The sequence below is a fragment of the Delphinus delphis genome, chromosome 4 (genome assembly GCF_949987515.2).
Source record: "Delphinus delphis chromosome 4, mDelDel1.2, whole genome shotgun sequence".
Lineage (NCBI taxonomy): Eukaryota > Metazoa > Chordata > Mammalia > Artiodactyla > Delphinidae > Delphinus > Delphinus delphis.
The window spans coordinates 137087964-137101221 of record NC_082686.1 but is presented as its reverse complement, the minus strand read 5'-3'; the positions used below and the strand labels follow the sequence as shown (position 1 = coordinate 137101221).

The window sequence follows — 13258 nt, the reverse complement described above, 5'->3', positions numbered from 1 at the left end:
TGTCTTTCTGGTGGGCAGGTCCACCTCTCGTGGTGTGTTTTGGGGTGTCTGTGACCTTATTATGATTTTAGGCAGCCTCTCTGCTAATGGGTGGGGTTGTGTTCCTGTCTTGTTAGTTGTTCGGTGTAGGGTGTCCAGCACTGTATCATGCTGGTCGTTGAGTGGAGCTGGGTCTTGGTGTTGAGATGGAGATCTCTCGGAGATTTTCCCTGTTTGGTATTACGTGGAGCTGGGAGGTCTCTGATGGACCAATGTCCTGAACTTGTCTCTCCCACCTCAGAGACAAGCCCTGATGCGTTTTTCTTCTATTTATTTTGAGTGAATTATAGGCCCTCCCCACTCTGATACTCACTAGGGTTTAAGCATGATCCTCTGCACATAATTTAAAAATCAAAACACCAACTGGCGGATTTAAGCAAACCCCCTATTTTTAGAACAGTATTAAAAAAAATTGCAGATTTTATTTTCGGCCACACAGCCAAGCAGCAACAGAGGCGGCTCCTGGGCATTCCTCCATCCCTCAGTGCAGAGCTGGGCTGACCATTTCCTTGCCCGGACAGCTGCCTCTCCTCTGCTCATCTTTCAAATTTCCCTTTCTACAGGAAGTTTAGCTAGCCAACCATAGGCAAAGTTATTTTCCTTTATCTCTGTACACTATAGCATCTTCAATAAATCTGTCTATATTGGTTTAATCCATGTTGAATGTAGTTTATAAAGGGAAAGGACAAGTACCTTTGTATAGCATATACAGACAAAGCATCAGTCCATGGGGTCCAAAAGAGGGGCAGGGCAGACAATACTTTTCCCTGGGAACAGTAGCTCTAATTCCAGGAAGAGTTCTCAGCTGAAGTCTGTGCAGCCAGAAGCACCCTCCTCCAGCCCCAATCTCAGCCCCTGCTTCAGCTGGGTTCCAATTTCCCATGCCTCCCGACTTCCTTAACCCCTGATGAAGAGCCCCCGGAGCTAAGGCTAAGAAGATCATGTCCTTAGGGCATGCATCCCATGTTTGGGAGAAGAAATATACACCACTGAACACGGAGCACATGGGAGATGGAAGTGACACCATGGTGCAGGGAGGGGGAGAGGCAGGCACCCCAAGAGGTGGAAGGGCCTGGCCCCCAGCCAGACCTGAAGACGGCGCTGCTTCCAGGTGTTCTTAGCAAAAGAAGAAACTCCTACAACCTAAGGGGAGGAGTTGTCCCATTTATACACAACATTGTAAACATGTATGGTCCTGTTGTTACATGTGATTCAGTTTGGTGTTTGCATGTCTGTCTGTCCATCTGTCAGGCTGGGGTCTGGATCTCAGGAGCCTTGCTGGGCTACCTCCCCTTCCTACTGCCCCCACCTTCCTACCCCAGGAATGGAACCTGGAACAGGTATGGTCCCCCATCTTGGTGGGATCTGGCAGGCAGGGCCTGAGCCTCTGCCTCCACTCTGGCTCCAGAGTCCTTGGTGAGTGCATGTATGTACGTGGAGAACCTGAGTGGAAGTGTGTACAAGGGGGAGGTCACATCATGGGGGACAGGGGGCGGAGAGGGGGGCTGTTGGAGGCAAGGCCTGCCTGGGGTGGCTGGTTCACGAGTGGATTCTCCATGGGTCTCTGGGTGGAGATTCTCAGCAACCAGGGTCCGCAGTCAGCACCCCTCACAGAGCACATGCTAACCCTGGATGGTCTTCAGGGGCATCGAGTATGAGTCCATGCCGACAAGGCACTTGTAATGGTCCCCACAGGATAGCCGCCGTCCAAGCTCCCTGACCCGGCAGGGTCTCAGACATGGTCACAGCTACATCTTCGGTTGCTATTCCTTGCCGGTCTTCTGCACGGCCTCCTGCGTGCTGCTCTCACCGCTGCTGGTAGAAGGCATCTCTTTCCTCGCCTGTTTAGAGAACTCGGGCGTGGTGCATGTGCTGTGAGGGCCGTTTAGGACTGCCCCCTGGAGGAGTGTGCCTCTCTCCTCGGCTTCACCTGGCTCCTCACCTGTGCAGGGGATGGCATCAGCCTCCTTGTACCATGGCTTCCCAAGCTCCAGAATGTCATCCACATCCAAGTCAGCATCCCTGTCCTGATTCTCTTGGCCGCGGTACATAAGGAAGCCAGAGCCTGGAAAACCACTTCCCAGGAGAGTGGTGGCCCGCCTCCACCTCCGTGGGCTCCACTCATGCCCCAGGGTGGTGCTGTTCTCATGCCCCACGTCCAGGGTATCAGTCGATCCAGGGCATCATTCACAGCCATGAAGGAGCCTCTGCCCTTTGTCTTGCTTCCTCCGTTTCATTTTCCCAATCAGAGCATTCAGTAGGGTCTGCGGGAAGGCCTACTTCCTCCTTCCTGCCGGCCCCCCGCCCTGCTAAGTCATTGGTTCAGACACTCAGCATAGCCGCCAGGGGGCTTCTCTAGCGGGACCCCGTGGCCGGGTATGTGGGCGGATTGCCCCTGGCTGCCTGGTGGCGGTGGCAGTCATGATGACTCCTCTATAGTATATTGTATATGGTTCCATTAGGGATCTTAACCCATATTAGTAGTTTATCTAGATACCTGTTTCCTCCCTACACCATGAACACCTGGAGGACAGGAAATGCACTCTATTTCTGTTTCTCTATTGCCTATAACATCCAGAGGCACAGAGGTCGGTCTTGATAAATAAACCCATGTTACTGAATAATGAAATTCATTTCAAAACTTAGGGTGAAGCAAAGGGTTGAATCTTTCAGATAAACTGGTGTATTTCCTTCTAATAATACTGAAGGACACATACCTCATTCTCTGTCAGAAACAGAGCAAATTTCTGGTGAGCATTTCTATAGCTCCTCGGTATTCCTTTGTTTGCTTGTAGCTGCCCTTGGTCCTATTTTAATCATCTTTGATCTTTTTTTTAAAAAAATTAATTAATTTATTTATTTATTTTTGGCTGTGTTGGGTCTTCGTTGCTGCATGCGGGCTTTCTCTAGTTGCGGCGAGAGGGGGCTACTATTTGTTGCGGTGCATGGGCTTCTCATTGCAGTGGCTTCTCTTGTTGCGGAGCACGGGTTCTAGGTGCACAGGCTTCAGTAGTTGTGGTGCTCATGGTCTAGAGTGAAGGCTCAGTAGTTATGGCGCACAGGCTTAGTTGCTCCGTGGCATGTGGGATCCTCCCGGACCAGGGCTCGAACCCGTGTCCGCTGCATTGGCAGACAGATTCCCAACCACTGTGCCACCAGGGAGGTCCCATCATCTTCAGTCTTATTCTGCCTGTGTTTTATTATAAGCAATCCCAAGTGTTTTTAAAGATGTAAAGACCTAAGTAAAAACCAAAGAACACCATGAGTCTGTGTTACTGACAAGGGCCCTTGGATCCTTTAATCAGTAGAAACTGATAAGAGGCCAGATGAGAATTTCAGGTAAGGCTTTATTGAGGCTACTTCTGTAGCTCCAAGGAGCAAAAACAAGAAACAGGTGTCTTTACTGTTCCCTGAGAGAAGCTCTGTGGGTCCTTAAATGGGATAATAGAAGGGGCAGGTCCATGGGTCCACAGGAGGCCCACCTTAGGCGGTCTGCTCACCTCTGTGGTGGTGCCGTGTGCAGGAATCATGCCACAGTACCCTGTTTTTTCTCCTGGCACCTCAGAAATGGCAGTTGGTTTGTGGCCTTTTTGTATCCTATTGTGCATAATTACCCCAACTGCACATGAATGTAGTTATTTTTAGTCATTCATAGTGTCTTTGTATTTTGTTACTGGAGGAGACCTTTGTCCTGGTGCAAGCACTCTGGTAAAGAATCCCAGGTCCCAGCCTATCTCAGCTGGATTCAAGGGGTTGCCCTTAGCAGCATCTTGGGACCAGAAGGGACGGGAACCAATGCCCTTAATGTTTCTGAAGGAGGGGAGAACATTCACTTTTTTTTTAATCCATCAGAGTTAGAGAGGAATCTCCCTGAGCAATTTGTTAAGTCCTTAACTAGGACCAGTTTAAGGAAAGGTATTGAGATTCTCTGACCTGCTGGATGTGTTAGTACATTATACAGTCAAATTTGGAATATGTGATCCACATATTTTCCAGAAGGCTTTGAATTCCAACAATGCCTAAAACATTTACCAGCAATTTTTAGACCATAAGGCAGTTTTTTAAAACTGTATGGCAATTTTAAACTGGAAATACAATTGACTTTCTAAATGCCGTGGGGAAGAAAAAAATTAGTGAATTAGAAACTGAACTGAAGTCAATTCTCTAATCTTTATTTCTTCTTCTTATACCGATCTACTTATCCACATCTATTTTCTCTCCCCACATGTTCCCTTTTCTATTACTCTAAGTCTAACATGCAGCTTTCAGTTTTTTAATACTTTTTTTGGAGTGACTCAGGAACACATGAGCTTTCTCTCCCTACTCCAGAAACTTCCACACCATTGCCTGTAAGCCCCATGGAAGCTTGAATTGCTTGATTCTTCATTTACCTTCTAGTTTAGGATATGTGTGGCTCAGAGGACCCAGAGAAAGAAGGGCCTTCATCTTCAAAGTTCCAAGATAATAATGTAATTATATGATGAATTCAAGTCTTTGAAAGTCTATGCCTGGAATCTAACTGCATCCTGAGTTCCCAAAAAACAAATTTGTGTCATCTGATCACTTTCTTTCTATTCACCATGAAACTTTTCTCCTTGTCCCTCCTAGTCTGAAAAAACACTTGTTTTGCTTAAATATTACACAAATATGTTTCACTGGGCAGAAAGAGGAGTGCAGAGGTCAGGAGGGAGGGTCCTCTAAGGTAACTAAGAAGCTCCTTAGAGTTTCCCATGTCTTTATTATAGAGCTGCCGGAGCTTTGATAGAAGTTACCTGCATGGCTGCAGGTACAACCCTACCTTTATAGACTAGCATGTCTTCTACTCCCTGGGACAGCCTGAAGGTCTTCCCATGACTTAACTGCCTTCCTATACCTTATATCTCAGGCCAGGGGAGAGTAAACTATAGCTCATGGGCCAAATTTTATGTTTTTTTTTTAATGACACTCCTGTTTAATGCTTTCAATGTTTAATTCTGATTTTATATTAACAATGTAACTCTTGCTTTTTTATTTTTTAAAATAAATTTATTTATTTTATTTATTTATTTTTGGCTGTGTTGGGTCTTCGTTGCTGCGCGTGGGCTTTCTCTATTTGTGGTGAGCAGGGGCTACTCTTCGTTGCAGTGTGCGGGCTTCTCATTGCGGTGGATTCTCTTGTTGCAGGGCACAGACCCTAGGTGCGCGGTGTTCAGTAGTTGTGGCTCATGGGCTCAGTAGTTGTGGCTCGCAGGCTCTAGAGCACAGGCTCAGTAGTTGTGGCACACGGGCTTAGTTGCTCTGCTGCATGTGGGATCTTCCCAGACCAGGGCTCGAACCCACGTCCCCTGCATTGGCAGGTGTATTCTTAACCACTGTGTCACCAAGGAAGCCCAAATTTTATGTTTTTATATGGTTTACAAATTAAGAATAGCTTTTACATTTTTAAATGGTTGACGAAAAAACTAAAAGAAGAATAATATTTTGTGATGCATGAAAACTTATGTGAAATTCCAATTCTGAAATATATATATTTTACATATTGTCCACAGTTGCTTTCATGCTACAAGGCAGAATTGAGCAGTTGTGACAGAGACTATGGACCTCACAAGGTCTAAGATATTTACTTGTTTGCTCTTTATAGAAAATACTTGCTGACTCTGTTTCTCTCTGCTCCTGTATTCCCTTGTCTGTGTAGGCTGTTTCTAAGTTGTTCCAGGACCCCTTGGATGTATAGGCCCATCCGTTCACTGTTTCCACTGGAAAAAAAAAAACATTCCCATCAAATTTTTACATATATTTTGAGGATCTTTACTGAATTTTGGGGAAGGGACGTAGGAAGGGATCACAGGCATATTGCACATCTTGCCACTTTTCTTGCTATCGCACCTTTTTCTACTTCTTCCTTTCCCCCCTCTCCATCTGGCTTCACCGAGAATTTCCTCCAGGTCACTTCCACACACTCTGAGGTTCCCTGCAGGTCTCAGCATCTATCCCAGGCAGGCTTATTGAGGAGTGACTTCCAAACAAAGGTAGTACTGTCCCTGAAAAAGAATTCTAGTGAACATAATTTTCTCCATTTCATTACTATGGGAGAACAATAGTTCTGTAGAGATTTAGCTGAGGCTCAGAGCCTTTGCTAGGTGCTAATGACTTTGCTTTCTAAGACTCTTAAGCTGGATCTCAGTTGGATCCCAAGTCTCTTTATGGACCACTTTGTCCATGCATTCTTTCCGACCTCAGATCTCTGGATGGTCTTTCAGCTTTAATCCTCTTGCCTGTATCAGTGAAAGAAGAGATCAGAGGCTGTTCTTTCAGGCACTTTCAGCTACTTAAACCCATAATTATAGAAGTCTGATTTTTATTGTACAATGCTTAGCAATTTAGTTTTTAATCAAAACATCACACTCAGAACTTTAGTTGGAATGGTGGGTCAGTGATCTATTGTTACATGGAAGGATTGCTTAGTGAGTAGCTGGGATTATTAAAATATACAGCAGTGTCAGAAATTCTGGCTGGAGTCCTGATTGAGAGTGATTAGAGGTTATTTATCAAACTCTTCTGAAAGCTATTCTTTGTTCTCCTGATCATGGTTTTAGAAGAGAGTTCTTCTTGGGAGCATAGTTACAGACAGTAAAATATGTATGTGAAATACATATTTTATTTAATAATATAACATTTTATTTCTTTCAGCATATAGATAGAGAAATATAGGAAAAATATTTGCATATCACCATACATTTCTGATCAAGATAGAGTCATAAATTCTTCTCCAAACATGTTGGAATGATATATAACATATAAAAGACCCTGTGTGGGCTCGTAATCTAGAGGAACATCTCTCTGGGCAGAAAATCAAAGGTGTGATTGAGGTTCAAAGTATAGGTTTTCTGGGCTTCGGGTTACATGTATATAGGGACTGTATAGGGCTCACTGTTTAATGTCCCCTGCTCCGGAAATGAGGCATAAAGAGGCTATTGTGGGCTTATGACTAATTTGTGAGCCTGAGGGGTTGGGATTCAGCCTCACCAATATCAACCGAGCAAGTCTCCCACTGGCTCAGTGACTGAACTGGATTTGTAATATTTCCCCAAATCACTCTGGGATAAGGACTTTGAATCATCAATATAAGTCCACCTGGGATGGAGACGAGAGAGAGAGAAAGAGAGAGAAGGCAAAAGATCCCATTCAACAAATCTGAGATTCAAATTCTACAACAAATGAAGCAATTTTAAGCCAACAGCGAAGATAAAATAAATCAACAATCAGATGAAAAAATTAGTTTAGATAAAAATAATAACACAACAAATCCCAAAGCTATAAAGCAGATTGACAATTTTGACTATATAAAGATAAAAAGAAATTTGCATTGCAAAAGTCACTGCATTTACTGATGGCGACAGGATTTGACTGCTTAAGAAGACTCATAGGATCCCAAATGACAATGGCTTTCAAATCTACAGTTTATTTTAGGAAAATGATGTAATATAGCAACAACATTAAAATAAGCATATGCATCACAGCCAAGGGCAGCCTGGAGAGGCTAGGTGCAAACTTCAGCCATACTCTGTCTGGAGGGCTGTACCAGGATGTACTTTATCTCTCAGATCAGGAACCACTGATGTATGGTGGCTTCCTTCCTTCCACAAAATATCTCAGAACCAGGGAGCCCCCAAAGGAGCCTCAGATGGGGCTTATTCTTACCTTGCTGGTCACTTAGGCATATTCCTTCCATGTAAGAGCTTAAGTCAGAGCTCCTCTAGGAGTCTTAGTGAGGCTGGGTACAAATCATCAGTCTCACTGCTAACAATCAACAATGCTAACAAGCTGGTATAAACTACTATGCCAAAACTCACCTAAAACCCATGGTTTCAAAGCAACACTATTAATCAGTTCATTTCATTCCTTGATCAATGCTGTGCATGTGTTTCTGCCAAACAGTTCAGGCTAATTCCAGACCTGCAGGAAGTAATCCTTGCAACACAGCCACCATAAACAAAGTCAAAAGACAAGTGACAAACTAGGAAAATGAAGTGCAGTTTACATTGTAGAAAAAAGGTCAATTTCCCTAATATATAAAGAATTTCTACAAATAAATATTGAAAAGACTATCAGCCCAACTGAAAAATGGTCAAAGGATATGAAGAGACACCTTACAGAAATGAAAAAATTCTTAAACATAAGAAAATAAGAATACGAAAAAGTGTTCAATTCTGCTCATGATAAGGAAATGCTTATTGAAACTACTGAAACGCCATTTCTCACCTATCGTTGGCAAATATCAGAAAGTTTGAGTACACATTGTGTTGGCAAGGCTATCAGCCAACCACTCTCCTCACAGCTGGTGGGTCCTTTCTTTCTTTCTCTTTCTTTCTCTCTTCCTTCCTTCCTCCCTTCCTCCCTCCCTCCCTTCTCTCTCCCTTTCTTTCCTTTTCTTTCCTTCTTTTCCTTCCTTCCTTCCTTCCTTCTTTCCTTCCTTCCTTTCGATATTTTTGCTTGTTTGATGTGGACCATTTCCAAAGTCTTTATTGAACTTGCTAGAATATTGACTCTTTTATGTTTTGGTCTTTTGGCCGCGAGTCATGTGGGATCCTAGCTCCCCAACCAGGGATCGAACCTGCACCCCCTGAATTGGAAGGTGACGTCCCAACCACTGGACCACCAGGGAAGTCCCAAAGTGAGTCCTTTCTTGAAAGGGTATCTGAGAATCACATTTCATTGTCTACTGTGGTAAGACAACTTTGATGGAGGATTTTTATATCCACAAGCCCTTATATCAGGAATGATTTTTCTTAAGGTATAAATCAGTCAGTGTCTTCCCATTGTACCCAGCCTACATCTTAATGTCTCTACTCCTTGTTCCTTGCATTCCAGGTATCTTTCACCTGGGATGCAAGAAATAACAATGCAAATAAAAATTGATATGATAAGGTAGTCTACCTAATTAACTAATGACTAAAAAGAAAGCCTCTCAATTTTAGAAAGTTTAAAAGATGAAAAAAATATATATTCTGGATAAAAGTTATAAGATTCAACTCTGCTATTGTCATGTATAACAAAAGCAGCCACAGGACAATATGTAAACAAATGGGTGTGGCTGTATGCCAATAAAAGTTTATTTATGAACAGGATTTATTTATGGATTTAACAAATCCATAAATGTATGGATTTAACACATGGGCCATTGTTTGCTTATACCCCAAAGATATAAAGTAATAATTTCATTTGGGAAATTCTAGTCAGTGGGAGTTTAGAGGAGGGAGAACTTGCATTTAGCTAGCAAACATCTAAGAGGACTTCACGAGGATGATGATACCTAATATGGAACCTTAGCACTGGGTGAAATCTCAGCTTGGGGGTATGGTAGGGAGAAAGGTGAGGGTGAGGCAGGAGGGATGCTCTTGTTGGAGGAAAATATGTCAGCAAAAGCACAGTGGAGTTGGTTAACAAGAGGGTGTGTAGTAGCAACTCACTGGTTTAAGAATAGTATATATTAAGAGGACTAAAAGGGATATAGGTGGGAAGGCATGTTTGGGCAAGACCAAGAAAGGTTCAATCAGGCAGAGGAGAATGTGTTTATTATGTAGTCACCTTGGGTGGGTAGATGGTGAGCCACTGAGTCAGAGATTGGCATGGTCAGTCATGCCTTAGGAAGTCTGGTGCTCTGAGGGCCTGAAGCTTAACTAATTAGGGGGGTGCTCTTCAAGAATGAATTTGACATTAGGTAGGGGACCTTGGAAGGGGCTCATGTGAGTGTTGGGTTCTGAAATCTAAGTTTCACTAGCCTCCTAGAACATCCACCTGTGCAGGAGATATTAAATGGGGTGGCTACAATACTAGTCTTGGTAAGAAATAACAAGAATTAGACATGTAAATGGCAGAGGAAATTGGGAAGATGGGACAAACATCAGACTCTTTTGAGGTAAAAGTGTAGGGCTTGGCAACTGGGAAGCTAAAAATAGACAGATTTACAGCATCTGCTGGAGGCAAAGAAGAGGAGGAGACAAAGATAGAGCTGAGATTTACAGTTTATAAGGGATAAAAAAAGGTGGTGATGACATAAACAGAAAAAGATAACACAAAAGGAGGTACAGGTTTTCCAAGGAAGAGAATGCACTCAATTTTGAACAGAGTGAGTTTAAGATTAACTAGGTGAAAATGTTCAGCTGGCCATTGAAAACGTGAAAAAAGAGTTGGGAAAGAAGTCTGAATTTAGGGGTCACCGACATCAACATGAGTGTTGTGAGAGAATGAGATTATCCAGAGAGAGGATGCAGAGAGATCAGAAGTCTTTGGATGGAGCTGCCTCCTTATTTGGCAGAGGTTGAAATGGAAAAATTCTGCTTGTAGAACTCATATGCTATCTGGATGTCCTTATTTGCTTTCTGACTGCCATTTTTCTTAGTAGATTATTTGGAATGAATCTACTTTTTTTAGATTCCTCATTCTATGAATTTATTTTAAATAATGGGTGATATCCAGTGGGGTAACTAATGAAGAATATAGAGGAGGGCCACACATAACAGCATTGACAGTATCAGAGTTTGGGAAAGAGTCCCTGAATCACTTTTTTTTAAGAGTTATTCTCCATTTATAGTTATTATAAAATATTGGCTATATTTCCTGTGTTTTACAATATACCCTTGTAGCTTATTTTATACATAATAGCTTGTATTTCTTACTCCCCCATCCCTATATTTCCCCTCCCCCCTTCCTTCTCCCCAGTGGTAACCACTAGTTTGTTCTCTATACCTGCGAGTCTGCTTTTTTGTTTTTTTTATATTCACTAGTTTGTTGTATTTTTTAGATTTCACATATAAGTGATATCATACAGTATTTGTCTTTCTCTGACTTATTTCACTTAGCATAACGCCCTCCAAGTCCGTGTTGCTGCAAATGGCAAAATTTCATTCTTTTTTATGGAATGAAACTACTTTTTATGCGTCTTTATTATCTATTAGAAGTTATAGGTATTGCCCTGAAATATAATATTTAAATAAATTATATTCATTCTGACTTTAAGCACCTATTTCTTAAGACGACATTTACTGTGTTTTTTAGTCTTCTTTCATGAAGCTACGGAAGTTTGTGAAGTATATGCCCCCACCTCCTGACAGATAACCTTTAAACCTGTCTTACTTCCCTAGTATTTACAAGTACTCTACCTCAGAAGGGGTCAAACCTCTAGAACTGGAAGGAAAGAACTCTTCAGAGGCATGTAATTATAAATAACAGTTATGCTCTTTTACTGTAATTACTGTTCCATTTTAGAGCTTCCATCTGTCCCTTCATGATTCCTTCTGACACTAACAGGATCTAAGAAGTTTGCTGCAAGCTTCTGGGAAAAATACATATACTTCTTGAGAACGTTTAATTACCTGGTCTCAAATGGTTGGCACAAGAAACCAGGATATTTGTTATGTTGATATCTATCCGATTAGTCGACTTTCTTTCTTTAAGAAACATAGTTACATACACATCATATTTTATTATACACATCTATTATATTTTATTATACACATCATATTTCTCTATTGTCTTACTGATATTTTTCATGGGTTCTCCCAGTAATTACTTTTGCTGAGTATTTTGAGCGGCATATTCCCCTTCTCAGCGTTCTTGGGATTATTTGAACCATGGGAGAAGTACCTTTGCCAGAGAGTTTATTAGAAAAATACTATAAAGCTGTGGTTTCCAGCCTGGTTCATTATCAGAATCACCTGGGAGACTCAAATACACCAATTTACATTATCTGCAACCATCAATACTTTATGCTTTTTCTTGGGTTGGCATGCAATACTTTCCTTCTTCTTTCTCTCTTTATGTTTTACTGAGATATTTAATCTATTCCCATAGCTCAAAATATTACCTCTATTCTGATGATCCACAGATTTACATCTCTAGTCCAGTATGATTCACTTGTCTCAAATTTAACATGTCCTGAACTCATGATTCTCCACTCCACCCAACCTGTGTTTTCTCCATCTTTTCCTTATCAGAGGATAGCCACCATCTATGCAGATATGTAGGAAGCACCCTTGATTCTTCTCTCTTCCACACCCCACTCCAGCTCTATGCCAATCCATTACCAATTCCTGTAGATTCTTTTTTTAATATTTCATAACTGTTCATGGTAACATCTCAATTATCCAACACTATCTAGAAATGATATATTCAAGGAGCTTAAGTTTCCACATAAGCAAATACGAAACCCTTTAAACCCCAACCTTAACTATTTAACTACAGTTTGACAGAAATCATTCCAACATCCACATGTAACATCCATTCCAACATGTATGTTTTCACTCTTAAGTTAACATATTTAATGATTTACTAAAGAGCTGCAGTCATTATTATGTATAACATACTTTGATATTGCTGTAATAGATTCACACACCACTGCTACTACTAATAACAATAGTGGCGGCAACAACGTTTGTTGAATGTCATATGATATGCCAGATGCTACTCTAAGCACTTTACATTTATTAATTTATTTAGTTTTCATAGCAACCATATGTAGAGTAAGCCCCACTTTACAGATGAGGAAACTAAAACACTGAAATGTTAAGCAACATGCCCAAGATTACAATGGGAGAGCTCCTGATTTAAATATAGGTATAAGGGGCTTCCCTGGTGGTGCAGTGGTTAAGAATCCGCCTGCAAGTGCAGGGGACATGGGTTTGAGCCCTGGCCCAGGAAGATCCTACATGCCGCAGAGCAACTAAGCCCGTGTGCCACAAATACTGAAGCCTGCACGCCTAGAGCCCGTGCTCCGCGACAAGAGAAGCCACCGCAATGACAAGCCTGCGCGCCGCAAGGAAGAGTAGCCCCCGCTCGCCGCAACTAGAGAAAGCCTGAGCGCAGCAACGAAGACTCAATGCAGCCAAAAATAAATACATAAATCTAAAAAATTTTTAAAAAATAGGTATAAGGGCAAATGGCAAATACATGGCCATAAAGTATAATTTCAAGACAAAGTCCGGAAACCTCTGTTTGAAAAGGATAAGGATACTGGCTATTCCCTTGTCAATCTCTCTCTCTCTCTCTCTCTCTCACACACACAAACACACACACTCACACACACACACACACACACACGAGTTCACCTGTCCTGTCACTGATACGCATTTTTGTTGGCATGAGGCTGTCTTCACGAGTCAGACTCCCCACTGGCACTGAGCTACTCACTGTTGCTTCCACTCTCCTGTGAGAACGTCTACTGCTCTCCTTCCACGTTTTT

The 13258-nt window shown here is 42.1% G+C and overlaps 1 pseudogene; it reads right to left on the bottom strand.

Annotated features, from left to right (window-relative positions):
• Positions 1–1352: 1352 nt before the first annotated feature.
• LOC132424480 (E3 ubiquitin-protein ligase RNF220 pseudogene) lies at positions 1353–2300 on the bottom strand (annotated as a pseudogene).
• Positions 2301–13258: the final 10958 nt, after the last annotated feature.